Source organism: Sceloporus undulatus, chromosome 5, assembly GCF_019175285.1.
Source record: "Sceloporus undulatus isolate JIND9_A2432 ecotype Alabama chromosome 5, SceUnd_v1.1, whole genome shotgun sequence".
NCBI classification, from domain to species: Eukaryota; Metazoa; Chordata; class Lepidosauria; order Squamata; family Phrynosomatidae; genus Sceloporus; species Sceloporus undulatus.
Window position 1 is genome coordinate 5,733,422 of NC_056526.1, and position 14,790 is coordinate 5,748,211.

Below are 14,790 nucleotides of genomic sequence, written 5' to 3' on the forward strand. Positions count from 1 at the left end.
GGCCTTCAGGCACCCTTCCTCCGGCTCCTTCCTCCTCCTCCTTCTCCCCCCTCCTCCTTTTGATGGCTGGCGCGCACGCGCGCTGAGGGAACCGGGGCAGGCGCGCGCGGGGGGGGGGAGGAAAGTGGGGCAGGTGTGTGCATGCGGAGGGAATGGGGCAGGCGCGCACGCTGCCACTAGCCCCTGCTGAGGCCTGGGCGGCGCGCAAGCCCTCCCAGTGGGGGCGCAGTGGAGGCGGCGCTTCTGCCGCCGAGGAAGAGGAGGAAGGCGGAGCCGGAGGAGGAGGTGGGTTGGCGCCACAGCAGCCGCATTAGCGGCAGCGGCAATGGCCGGAGCGGGCCCCCCAAACTGGGAACAAGGCATGGGTGGGGGCCCAAACCGGACCGGGACCGGGAGGGGCCCCCCCCCAAACCGTGAATGGCACAGGGGCCGCCGGGTTATGGCAACCCTAATTACAATATATACACAGAATGTAGGTTTTGACATCAAAATGTAGTCCTTTTAATCAAGAGTTGAATGCTCAGGTGGGCTGTGCACATGTTCATGCTAGAGATGGTCTGTTGCCATAGTTTCAAAGTGGTGTTTTTTTTTTCCATTTCATGAGCAGAGAAAAGTAGCATATCCTTAAATTAAAAGGCTAGCAGTAATAATAATGTGCCATATCTTTTCAGATCTGTATGCAAAACCTATGTTTTTCTTGATGCTTTTGACAGAGCCCAAACCCTACACCCCACTGCAACTCAAACTTCCCTCTTTCCACTGCCTCCTGTGCATCAGATTTTATGACTGTAAGTATTTTGGAGCACAAATCTGTCCTCTTTTAATTTTCATGGAGTGCCATGCACAAATAGCACTGTATGCAAACAATCATGAATAAGGCTTTATTTTTTTCTTGCAGTAAAGCAATTTGTCCCCCCCCCCCCGAGAATATAATATTTGTAGCCATACCAGAACTTGTCACACCTCCCTCCCACTTCTTTTTCTTTTCCCAAATTTACTGGGTATGAATTGAGGACTGTGAAAGGTGGCCAGAACAGAAGGCAGATGTGTGAAAAGGAACCATTTGACACATATAGCTGTTAAATGGGGGTCCAGGTACGTGGGGTGTTGGTTATGAAGAGATAAAACTGGAGCTAACAAACTAAGGTTCGATAGAGTGACCCAGCTGAGAATAAGATAGATGTTTAATTTAGGATACTTTGATGGTGGTAGAATACCATTTACTTTCATGAAAAGACCGACTGGATGCATCTGTCTGATAAATAGGGTTTAGCTCATCCTTTTCTTGATAGTTTCTAAAGACTCCACAGCAGTGAGTCTGGATTGTGGTTTGTCCCCCTGTCCTTGAGTGAAGTACTTTGTTCTCCTCGGTTACACAGAATTACTCTTTTGGCCTGTTGCCTGCTGTTTCAGAAGGCTGAAGCCCTTTCAGACAAAAAGTTCCCGTGTCAGTTTAAATCTATTAGGAAGCCTCCTAGGTTGTTCCTTTTGAAGAAAATTGAAAACCATGTCCTTTTGTCAACATCACTTTTAGTCCTTAGCTCAGCTGGGCCTTGCTTATCTCTTGACAATGGAGGGCAAAGATCTCTGGAGGTGGAGGATTGACAGAAAGTGATGAAAAACTGTTTGGTCACTTTTAATTGTTTATGCTTAAGGCTTGCCAACACGTTTGATGTGGCTGGCTGACCAACACTCCAAGTTTACTCTTCTCTCTGTGCTTTGGGGTGGCCATGTTTTGGGGGGGCAGTGTGCATCAGGAAACCAGACCTTGCAAAAGGGTGTTGTGGGTGCTTCCTTTTCCCCTTAAAGGGCGTCATGGCCTTGGTGGCACGGCTGTATAGCACAGTGACAGAGGTGCATCATGATGCTGTGTGCCGTCTGGAGCAGTGCATGGTATCATGGCGCCCTGGGGCAGAGTTAAGGAGTGCATTGTCGGCTATGTGGAGCAATAGCATAAGATAACACTGCATGTTGTAGTAGTAATAATGGGAAAGATGCTACTTGAAGATGAATCCCTGCTTTTTCTGCAAGATATAGGGAAACTGTAGGGTTTTTTTTTTAATCCTTTAAGACTGGGGTACACATGTCTCTAACCATGAATAAACTACATCATCTCAGAGGTACCTCCTTCACAAAACTGTTGCTAAAATAATAAAATAAGGTTACATGATAATTCACCCTGATCCCCTAACATAGTATGGGAGACAGAAATAAATGTTTTAGTATGTGGCTCACAAAGGGAACAAAACATCCTATACTAGGTGTGGGCAAAATGTGTCTCTGGGGCTGCATGTGCACTTCCAAGTTTGTTCAAGTGGCCTTCAACCAATCCAGTCTAGAGTAACAAGTCATCTTTTCAACAGGCTACACCTCAGCCTGGTTTAATATATAAAATATCTTTCCCCTCTCAAAACTATAAGTGGATCTCAGGTAATATGCCATCTTCTGTTTTTGTTCTTGGTGTTTTTGGCAGTCTTTGTGGCTCCTGGAGGGTCCAGGCCAGGAGACATGATCCCACTGCAGTTGTCCACCCCTGTAGTATAGAAACATGTTAAACATGGTTGGTGGGGACATGAGAGAGGGCCTTTCCTGTGGCTGCCCCTAGACTCTGGACCTAGACCCTGCCCAGGGAGGCCAGAATGGGCCCTTCCTTGTTATCCTTCCGCCAACAGGCTAAGACTGTTTAGACAGGCTTTTAAAACAGAAAGATTTTAAGGCATGTGGTGGGGTGTTGTTATATTGTTCTAATGTATTTTAAGCATTTTAATCTTTTTAAAGTACTTGATTTTAGCATTGAATTTATTTTAATATACTATTTTTGTATGTTTTTAACTGTAGCATGTATTTTTATGTTGTAAGCCACCCTGAGTCCCAGCCCTGGGAGAAGTGCAGGAGGAGGAGGAGGAGGAGGAGGATAATTTTGCAGGGGACATTTCTTTTTTTTTTTTTAAAAAAAAACAAGCAAACAAATACAATCTTAGGAGGTTATGTTGGTTATAACTACTTACTGTGTGTGAGTGTATCCAAAATAATATTTTAACTCTGCCTAGTTGATGTGCTTATCAGGATTATGGCTGTGTAGGTACTGTTGCCTAGTTTTGTTTATATCACAATAGCATTTTTTGGTTTTTGGAATAGAATACTTTATTTAGAAGTAGCATTTTTGTTTCGATACATACTATAAAACAGGTAATTTTAGTACAGTGTATTATGAGATTCCCTGGTCTCAGGTGGATTATTCAAAACCAAATTTCATACTCTGATCTAAACCTAGAACTGCTCTGTTTTGGTTTATACTGAGTGGAGATCTATACTATAAAAAGTTTCCTCCAATAATTGCACACTTTACAGAGAAAGCAATATATATATATTTAATATAGCTGCTATCATAGCTGTTTAAATTGTCATTTTGATATCATCTGTTTTTCTTGGTTGAAAAAGACAGACCTTCTAATGTATGAGGTTATGTCTTGGATTGAAAGCAAACCTGCCTACTGTAACATCAACAGGTGATAATATTAATAAATGTAGGCTATCTGGCAAATATTTCTACTGTTGAATGCATTATTCAAGATATATTCTTATTGAATGCTGAACCTTAAAAATGCAAGGGAACATTTCAAAAATACTTTTTTTTAACAAACCCATTCTTTCAAGCAAGGAAGGTCCCCTGAAATGCAGCAGCCAGAGATGAACTACAAGCAGAAACTGATTTTTTTTTTAGATCCTTGCTGATCAGTCTGAGAGTTGCTGGATTTGAGAAATAAAAATAAAAATACACAGGTTTCTCTTAGTACAAAAAGGACTTCACCAGGTTCCAAAAAAGAAAATAACAGTGTGTATACTAGGGAAAGAGCATTCTGCTGGTAAAGTATCTTCAGTGAGAAGCACCTCTTCTTGGGCTTCCCAGAGAAGCGAAGCTAAAAATAATGGCTCAGATTCTAGCTCATAACTAAGTAGTATCTCCTGGCCTGATCCCTCCATTCCTGATTTATGCAGCAGCTGCTGTGAGTAACAGAAGTCTGACCTGATCAATAAGAAAACATACACTTATCACTTGCAGTGGCTGCTGCCTGGTTAGTCAGTATTGGATTTCTTTTATGATCCCTACATGTTCCTTACACTATTGAATATGTAGGGATCATTAATACAAACCAGTTACAAATGTGTAACTCTAGGTTATGCATTCGTAACATGAACACATGAATACAGAATGAACACATGAATACAGAAGGCACTCCCAGCTAGGGAGTATGAATGGTAACAAGCAGTGAGGGTTGCCAACAGTTTCTGGACAATTTATAGGTGGCTGACCTTGATATTCCAGGTGGTTAATCTCTCAGTACAACCAGCCCTTGGTTTCCTCAGATTCAACCATGCATGGCTTGTCTATATAAATCCAAAAAAGCTTGATTTGACCATTTTATGAAAGGGACACTATTTTCTTTCCCACTGTATATCATTGGACTTGAGCATCCATGAGTTTTGTTATCCACATGAAGTCCTGGAACCAAACACCAAAGGCTACCAAGGGCTCACTGTAATTTCTGTTTATGAGACATTGGATACATCTGCACTGATAACACTTCAACTGTTATGGCTGAATGCTATAGGATCCTGGGATTTGTAGTTGTGGCACCAGGCTCTCTGATAGAGGAGGCTAAATATCTCACAAAATTACAAATTCCAGAATTCCATGGCATTGAGCCATGTGAGTTAAAGCAGTGTCAAACTGCATTGTTTATGCAGTGCAGATGCAGCTGCTGACTCCTATAATGCTGTGCCTTCTCTCTTTGATGTGGTTCAAAGGACGGGGTTGTCTTTTCAACACCTAAGTCCTGCTGAGGAGAGTACACTTTATCTTCATGGTTTGAGAGCTGTCATTTGGGGCCAGAAACTGGCAGTTTAACTCCTCTGCATCAGATTCCAGATGATGAGTTATGACACCAGTGGTCAATGATGGCTCCATCCCTCATGATATTTATCTAGTCCACTTTTACAGTTATCACTACAGTCCTCTACAGTTTTGCTATGCATTAAATGAAATGCTCCTTTCTGTTATCTGTTGCAGATCTCGCACTGTCAGTTGCAGTATATGATGCCTTGATTCAGTTCTGTAGAGTGGAGGTAGCAGATCTTTCAGGTGCTCTGGTCGAAAACTGCAAAGCATCTTCTCCGCTGCTAAGTTGCAGCCCTTTCCTGTCAAGTCAGCTTTTTACCAGCATTTGAACTAAGGGTGTGGAGATCCCCGGAGAAATGCTCCAGCTTATTTCTGCAACATCAGTGCTGGAAGGCACTTTTCAAGCCAGAGAGTGGTGTTATACCAAAGTGAGCATTAATGCTGAAGCCTGGTTAAACCTTATATTGGTATCAGGAACACTCCTGTTAGCCCTCCTGGCTTTCTTCTTAAAACAGTGGCGGGTTATAGACCGCCGAAAAGCAGCGGTCTGGCTCCGCCGCCGCTTGCAGCGTCCGGGAGATGCAGCCTTTAAATGGCGCAATTCCCGGACGCTGCAGAGAAGGAGCGCGGAAATCGCACTCCTTCTTGGGCCCCAGAAGAGGCGCCGCAAGTGCCAAAGGGCGCACTCATGGCGTCACTTCCGGTGCGTCACGTGCGGACGCAGAGCGTCCGTTACGTCAATATGGCGGCCCCCATGTGGAAGGGGCGCTGCCATATTGTACGTATTCCATACGTACTAGGGTTAGGGGGGTGCGGAAGCACCGCCCCTTCCTAACCCTAATACGTATGGAATACGTATTTTTTGGCGGTGTGTAACCCGCCAGTGTTTTGGTTATAGCATTGAAGACTGTTAGGAGACCTAAGTGTGAGTTGGAATGAGAAGAATTTTTGCTCCAGCAAAATGGAGAAGGAATACCTTTATGAGTCTGTCCTGATTTAACAGTGTTTTAAGGCACTGTGGATATCTCACCCGGTTCCAAAATGTGAGGAGCAGAGAATCACTTAGCATTCATTCATCTTCTTGTGGTGGCCTCTTAGCAGCCATGGGAAACAAATTGTGTTGTTTCCCTCAGCACAGAGCTCTCTGCCTTTCAGAAGATCTTTAGTGTAATATTAAGAACAGTTTAAAAACATGAATCTGCTGTCTGTTTTATAATCTTCCACTTGCACTTGCACACTGCTGCCAAGTCTTACTGAAGCTTTATGTTGGCTGTCAAATCAGAGGAGCTCATGTACGACATAGTATTTTCTCCCATCCGTGTTACTAGTTAACCCTCATAGCTAAAGAGAAGTGAAAAGCTACAGACAAAATCTCCTCTTATCTGTGGAGGCAAACAATAGACAAATGCCTCTAATAACATTGTTTTTACATCCCTCCTTCATCTGTTTGCGTGTGTTATTAAGCTCTTTGTTTTAAAGTACTGTAGCCTTTTTTTTACGAAAAGTTTTCTGAAACTTGAAAGGGTGCTGCTGAGTTACAACATTATCTGAGAGCACTTGGAAGCATTAATCGATTAATTGCTGTGATTAACGAATTAATTAAAAACAGATTTAAAATGTGATTTTGCAGTTTAGTTGTGAATTGAACAGCTTCCTGTGTTTTGCTTGTGGATTCCTATTTCTTATCCTTGGTTAAAACTCCAAGAAGGAAAGGATATGTCTGCACCCAACTACATGCATCTCTGGAGTTTTGTATGAAACTAAGGCATGTTACAGATTGTCCAAAAGGGCGGTCTGCCGCCGCCCTTGTTTGCTGCGCGAAGGAGCTGCAGCAGACGAACTGCGTGGCTCCTGCATGCAGCAAAAAGAAGCCACCAAAAATGGCTTCTTTTTCCGGCAAGGTTGTGATGCCACAAGGCACCAATGGCGCCCTTGTGGCATCATAAGGGCGCCGAGATGTGCAGACGCTAGGCGTCTGTCATATCAAAATGGCGGCGTCCAAGTGTATAGGGCGCCACCATTTTGACGCCCTTGTCACGTGCGAGGGGCTTCTAAAAGCGCCGCCTCTATGGGCCTGTCTATAACGCGCCTCAGTTCCTAAAAGTAGTGCCCATTTAATTCTTTGTATGCCTTGAGGACCTTTGAAGGCCAGGTGGGGTCTGCTAGGTAAAATGTTAATTTAAAATATGGCAGAGGATGCTGCGTCTTAGGTTGATTGACACCATACGTGGGAGGAACACATTAGATTTCCCTTTTGCTATTAATGAAACTAAAACTTACCATTTAGGAGGGGAGAGGTAGTATTTGCAGGCTAATAGAAATATGCTTTTTCAATATTTCAACCATTTCCTTAATAAGCATTGCCTGACTACTAATGGCTTTTGCTCCTAGCTTTACAGCTTGATTATTTACCTACTATGGCCACATGATGTTTTTGAGGACTCATGTCTTGTAGTGGCCTGAATATTAATTTTTAACATAACCAGTCTTTAAACTATACGTAGGGATGGCCAAAGTGTGGGCCCTGAGGACTTTTCGTGGCTCTCAGGTTCCAAAGAAGTAGTATTTTATATTTGTAAAAGGTAGTTTTGCCCCCAAATGCCCACTAAGAGCTGGGTGGGGGGCACTTTTGCCATGTTCTGGATCTCCCTGAGCTATTTGTGGCTCAGAGAAAGCCATTTAAAAACCCAGATGTGAACTGGAGTTGACACATTCTGGACCCAGAGCGATGGATACAAGGTACAGGAAAAAAGAGTACACCTCAACATTAGGAGCAACTTCCTGACAGTAAGGGCTGTTCGACGGTGGAACACATTCCTTCCTCGGAGTGTAGTGGAGATTCCTTCCTTGGAGGTCTTTAAACAGAGGCTGGATGGCCATCTGTCAGGGATGCTATGATTGAGATTTCCTGCATGGCAGGGGGTTGGACTGGATGGCCCTTGCGGTCTCTTCCAGCTCTATGATTCTATAAGGCTTCTCTTGGGTTTAAAATGGCACAGTGGGGCTTAAAAAAGTGGTTAAAAGCCCATGTCAGCCCCTAAAGAGTGTTGAGGGATCTATGGGAGCAAAATGTTTCCTTTCCAGTGGTGAGATGCCTACTCCTGCTTTAGAACAAAGAATCTCTATCTAGAGTTTAATAAATAATAATAATAAAAATTTTATTTATACCCCGCCCTTCCAACGATCAGGGCGGCTTACAAAACAATTAAAAACACACGCAATACATATTATCAATACAAAAAATTAAAACCATACAAATACATCAATACATCAAGAAAATAACAGGAGAAAAAGCCCCATAGCCCAACCTCTTGGCCACGGAAGAGGAGGGAGGCCCACAGGATATTTAATCGGGGAATGCCTGTTGAAACAGGAAGTTTAATTCAGAATGAAACTGGGCATTACAGTAAGCCAGTGGTTCCCAAACTTTGATCCTCCAGATGTTTTGATTTCAGGTCCCAGAATTCCTGGCTGTTGCCCAAGCTGGCTGGGGCTTCTGGGAACTCAAGTACAAAACACCTGGAGGACTAAAGTTTGGAAACCACTGCTGTAAGCAATGTAACTTCATAACAATTCAGGAAAAATGCCAGAGTATCAAAATGAGAACTACCTTGTTCCACCAGATAAGATGAGCCTGTACTTGCAACCTTGTAAGACATCATGTTTGTGTATCTCAAATTGGTTCTTCCAGCAGTCTAGTTACCATACCATACCTCCTGCAACACCTTAACAGCATTCTTTCCACAAGCAACAATATGATGTGGACTGCAGTAGGTCAACTGGCTTCCTCTTTAGTATATGATCTAAAGCACCAAATCCTGTCTGATCATGGAAGGTAAACAGGGTAAGTCCTGGTTAATTCTTGGATGGGAGACTGTCAGTGAATAGCAGGTTCTGTAAGCTACATTTCAGAGGAAAGAATTAGCAAAATCAACTCTGATTATTCCTTGCCTAAGAAAACCCTATGAAACTCATGGGGTCATCATAAGTGAACAGGCAGCTTGAAGGTGCACATGTGCACACACCGACACAGAATTTATTTGTATGCTAAACATGAAATTTATTTGGGTTTTGTATATACTTTATACCATAGCCTGAAGATAATTTTATACACAATATTTTTGATAATTGTACATGAAACAAAGTGTGTGTACATTGAACTATCAAAAAAGCAAAAGTGTCCTTATCTCAGCCACCCATGTGGACAATTTTGGATTTTGAAGTATTCCAGATTTCGGAATTCTGTTAAAAGGAGACTCAACCTGTATTCCTTTAGATGGGATGCTGGACTTCTTATGCCTGGTTTTTCCAGTGCCAGAAAAAACACCAGCTATTCCATCCATCCATCAACCTTTATTAGGCATCTCAATAGACAATATACAACAAACAAATATTCAAAAAAGGCCTAAATAACCTGAAGGCACCAAATATTTTCTGATCTTGAAAGCTAACCAAGGTCTGGTTAGTACTTGGATGGGGGACCACCAATGTATACTAGGTGCTATAGGCTATATTTCAGAGGAAAGAACTCGCAAAACCACCTCTGAGTATTCCTTTCCTAAGAAAAGCCTATGAAACTCATGGGGCTGCTATAAGTTGCCAAACAACCTAAAGGCTGACCTTAGTCTTGAGTCACCAAACCCTATAAAGGCCCCAACCAATTACTCTGGTTCTTGAAGCTATGAATTCCAGCTGCTTTTCACAGAATTTGATCTATTCCTGCTATGAGCAGAACTACATGCCTGCAGTCCAGTAACGCTGGCAGCGAGATCCTTCCAGATTCAGAATTCTATCTGCTTGTGTCTTATCTCCACTAAACTCCACTAAATAAAAGAAACCATCTGATGCTTAAACACAGGGTCAATGTTCCCCATTATTGCCCAGTCTTATAGGGAGTGACTTTTGGCAGACACTCTTTACATCTGCTGTTACTTGATCTTTTTAACTGGAAAGGTTTCCAGTCATTTTTCCAGCAAGTGGATGGGGAGGAGGGCACATGGGATTTGTGGTTAGTGCACAATTTCCTTCTTTGATTACAGTTTTTTAAACAGTGAGTCTTACTTCCTCTTTTTGAAAAAAAATAAAATTAATTACTTTAATTGTTTTCTTTTAGAAGTCTAAATGTAAAAGTATGAAGTAGTGCTGTAACCATATGACATTTCTTTCCCAACATTTAGCATGGTCATCCCATAACTGTATATTGCAAAAAGGTAATGTTATACTTTAATAAAGTACAATCTAAATACTTACATCACGTAAGTATACGTTTTATTGGAAAATGAGCTAATGAGAAGTATCTCATCATTTGTAGTTAGTTACTTCACAGCTTTCTCCAGATATATACTAGGAGCCTTGCATTTCCAAGGCAGTTGTTCTTCCTGAGCATCAGGGAGAGGTCTGAGAAACTCTTAAGTCACGTATCCTTTTAGTTGTGGTTTTAAAAACGGAGGCTTAAATTGCAATGGACCATCTAGTGTAGATCAGACTGCAATTATTTTGTTTATGTAGGAATGACTGTTTGGTGTAACACAATCCATTTTTCCCTCAAGCAAAATAACTTCTTACTGAGAGGAAGACAATCTTTTGTCCTGATGCTGATTTTTCCTCTATTAGGCCATTGCAGATTGGCCTTGTGCCCCAGAAAGCTACATTGTGGTGGAATCTCCTTTGGAGATCTTTAAGCAGAGGCTGGATGGCCATCTGTCAGGGATGCTTTGATTGAGGGTTCCTGCATGGCAGAATGGGGTTGAACTGGATGGCCCTTGGGGCCTCTTCCAACTCTGTGATTCTTTGATTCAGGTCCTCCCAACAGACAGAAGATTCATTATTGTATCACACCAAAATCACAGCTATCCACTGTAAATATTTTCAGCGAACACTTTATAGTGAAAATATTTTTAGCAAAGGCAATGGGAATCAAGAACAGACTAGAGAAGATGCCAGCCTCAGATGCAGGTGAAACGTCAGGAATAAACTCTTCCAGAATGCGGCCACATAGCCTGAAAAACCCACAAAAACCTAAAGACTAGAGATCCTGTTGGTACCCTTCTCTACCTACTCTGTCTCCTAGGGTATAATAACAGATATCAACTTAAGACCCGGTGCTGAGATTTCCCAGTCTGATAGTAGTCTTGTCAGCTGTGTTACAAGGCTACAAAGAAAACCATATGTTAACTAGTATGATGAACCTGAATAAAGCAAAATGCCACCTGATTAATCAGAAGATGAGAGACTACAGTCAGGCATTTTCCCTCTAGTTAATGAGGACCAACCATCACTTGGCTACATCATACCTCCTTCACTTAACCATTTTCACCTGACAGTCATCTCCACTAGCCTGCTGAGAACAAAACTGTCGGCTATACCAAGTGATCATAATGCAATGGATGTTTTAACAAGTTTTGACTTGCATCTTGTGGATTTTAAAACTATTTTTGTTATTATCACAAGTCCCTTTGAGTTTAAATAGAAATGGTGGATTGTCGTTATTATTGAAATTGTCATTGAGTTCTATAGAACGTAACAAAGCATAGCAAAAAAAGAGGCGTGAAAAATCTTCCAAGACCTAACCATCTTCAGCTAAATAACAGAGCATGAAAGAACAGATCCTGTTTTTCATCCCAATTCAATATTTTTTTCCATGTGCGATCACTTAAAAATGTAAAGCAGTTCATGACCTACAATAATGAAATCAGCCTACTGTGTCTAAGTATACTTTCAGGCAGCGCACTAACACAACCCTCAAGTACACCCCAGATCATCTACAACATCCAAACAGAGGGAGAGAAGTTAATTACAACTGTCTGACAGATTTAATATAACCAGAGCTTAATTTTGGCATCTTAATTTCCTTTCAAGATATCAAGTCATTCTACTGAAATATAATCCAACTTCTTATCTGCAAAAAGTCAGGGTATTTCCCCCCGCTAAAGACTCTGCTGCCCTTTCCATAATCATCTCTTTCACAAGACGCTTCCCCTCCAATTTAGAGTTATCTTTGTCACAGGAAAAAAAAATAAATCATAGTGTTTTATAGATTTCAGCTATCATCTCAGTTTGACATCCTGTGTACAGTAGTCTTTGTCTCGTGACGTTTTCAAGCTGACCAGTATTGAAAATGGTAGTGAGACACACAGCACTAAACTGTCTAATAGCACAGGATTCTGCTAGAAACGTTCTCAAGTGAAAGTAGTATTAACAGTGTCAGGTTAGGGATGGAACAATTATACTCATGTAAATTGTCACCTTCCCATAAATATCTGATTGGCCATGGCTACTGTGCATACAGAAAGCTCAACTGCATATTAAAGCATTGTGGCTCTTCTTGTGTTTCTGAGGTACAGCCTTTTTGAATTGTGGTGCCCAGAACTGGACACAGTATTCCAAGTGAGGTCTGAGCAAAGCAGAATAGAGTGGTGCTATTCCCTTGATTTAGACACTATACAGTGGTACCCCGGGATACGAAATACCCAGGTTACGAAATTTCCGGGATACGAAAAAATCCCATAGGAAATAACTGTTCCGGGTTACGAATGTTTTTTCGGGTTACGAAAATTTTTTTTTGGTGCTTTTCGGCGCTTTTTCGCACGAAACGCGGCTTTTCCCCATTAGCGCCTATGGGTTTTCGGCTTGCGAAGGCTTTTCGGGTTACGAAAGCGGCCGCGGAACGAATTAATTTCGTAACCCGAGGGAGCACTGTACTTCCATTGATGCATCTAGAATTGCATTGGCCTTGTTAGCTGCTGCATCATACTATTGACTCATGGACCAGTTGGGTCTGGATCGTTTCTTTTGTAGTACTGCACAACTTAGGCCGTGAATAGACCAGCGATAAATGCTGGCATTGGAGCAGAGTGGGGAGTGGGGAGCGCACGCTACGTGCCCCAACTCTGCCCAAGGCCAGCGTGATACTGCGTGCCCCACCACATGGTGTGAAGCATCACGGCAATCCCTTGGTACAGCATATACACACGATGTGCCAAAGGAGTGCTGAAAAGCCGTGGATTTAGCACCTATGGTTCCCTTTCCACAGCTCCAAAAGAAGCTGCTTTTTGCACTATGTGACTGCCGGGTTGGGGGTGTGGTGTGTGGTTGCTGCATCCCTGATCTGGCAGGGAAAGGGGTGACATCCCGCTGCCCCTTAGGGGCCATCTGTAAAACCCCTTAGTGTTTACTAGAAACATGTTCAGAGTAGAATTTTTGTTATCTTCAAGCCCTGCGTTGGAATGTGGCCTTCCAGATGTCACTGAGGTGGGATGCCACTCTCATCACTTTGTCCATAGTGCCTAAGGCTGATGAGGGCTAGTGTCCAAAACTTCTGGAGGGCCATATGTTCCCCATCCCTGTCATACATAATTGTCCAGGTAGTGAGTTGAATGGAAAAGCTACGGTTCAATAATGCCTGTAACTTTCCCCCAAATTGTTGTCCTTTGTCTCCAAACGTTGGAGATTATCGCACTGGGTTCTGAGAACGTTCTCATCACGTGATGAGAACGGAACGCATTTGAGTATACCGCACGTATGTGTTCCAATCGGGTTCTCAGAACGATTAAATGTGTTCCAAATGTGTTCCAGGAGGGTCCAGATTTGAATGTGTTCCCAGCGAGCTGAAACGTGATGAAAACGTTCCAACAGAAGTGTGTGTGGTATTCTTATCCGTTCTCAAATCCGTTCCCTCATTCCTCCATCTCCTGATTGGCTGAAAGAATGACAGGCAGGGAGGCAGGGAGACAGGGAGGCGAGCGACTGCAGTGAGGGAAGGTGTGTGTGTGAGAGAGAGAGAGAGGGGGGGGAAGAAGGAGGGAGGGAAGGAAGGAAAAAGGGAGGAAAGGTGGGACAAGGAAGAGAAGAGGAAAGCAGGGAAAGAGAGAGAAAGAGAGAGGGAAAGAGGAGACCAGAGCAGAGAGCAAGAGGGAGAGGGTCTGGCTGCTTCTGGGGGGGGGGGGGCCTCTAGTGTCATGTCCAGTGGGGCTCCTGTGCTGTCACAATGCAGGAGGCAGGGATGCCCAGGACCTTCTCCTCCTTCAATCCAGGAGGGAACCCACAAAAGCTCCTCTGTTTGGAGCACCACACAAAAGCAAGCAAACAACTCCCAGAATTCCATAGCAAAGAGCCAGACAAGAGTTAAAGCGGGGAGGGAAGCTCACAACCTGAAGGCACACATTACATGCACACACACAGGAGCAAAAGGGTGTCAAGGTGCCAAAAAGGGGAAATGGGATGACAGCAGAGGACTCTTCTTTTCTAACCGGTTTAAAGAGCTGCAATGGCTGCTGGGGCTCTGCCCTTGGTCCAGTCCCCTCCCTTTCTCTCCGCTTGAAGGGACCTCCGTGGAGCTCCCTTAATGCCCAGGCTGCCAAGGAGGGGACTCTGCCCTTGGCCCATCAAGTTACATAGGTTTTATCCTATTTTCTTCAAACATATGCCAGCATATGAAGCCCCAGCGTTTTATAGGGGCTTGCCTTCTTTCCCTCCCAAGAGAATCTTCGGAGGGAAGACTTCTCAGTGAGGCTGAGAAGCACTCTCCCGGCCAGAGTCCCTAGGCTTACTGAAATCCCCCACCTCCCTTCCCCATAGAAATCAATCCAAAAACTGAGTTTAAAAGGAGCAGAGGCGAGCCCTTTGGCTCTGCATCTGGGAGAGATTTTAACCTCCGTTTTTGGATTGATTCCTATGGGGAAAGAGGGAAGAGAGAGAGATGGCAGGACATCCCCATAGCCAAGCATCCTCTGCCTCCCCAGAGGAAGACCCATAGGGCTCACTGCTCTTTTTAACCTCCGTTTTTGGATTGATTCCTATGGGGAAAGAGGGAAGAGAGAGAGATGGCAGGACATCCCCATAGCCAAGCATCCTCTGCCTCCCCAGAGGAAGACCCATAGGGCTCACTGCTC

At 43.4% G+C, this 14,790-nt stretch overlaps 1 protein-coding gene across 4 annotated transcripts in view; it reads left to right on the forward strand.

The window, feature by feature from the left end:
* The window catches only part of CHCHD3 (coiled-coil-helix-coiled-coil-helix domain containing 3), a 272,857-nt gene that overhangs the window by 21,592 nt on the left and 236,475 nt on the right, over positions 1 to 14,790 (forward strand). The window lies entirely within an intron of this gene.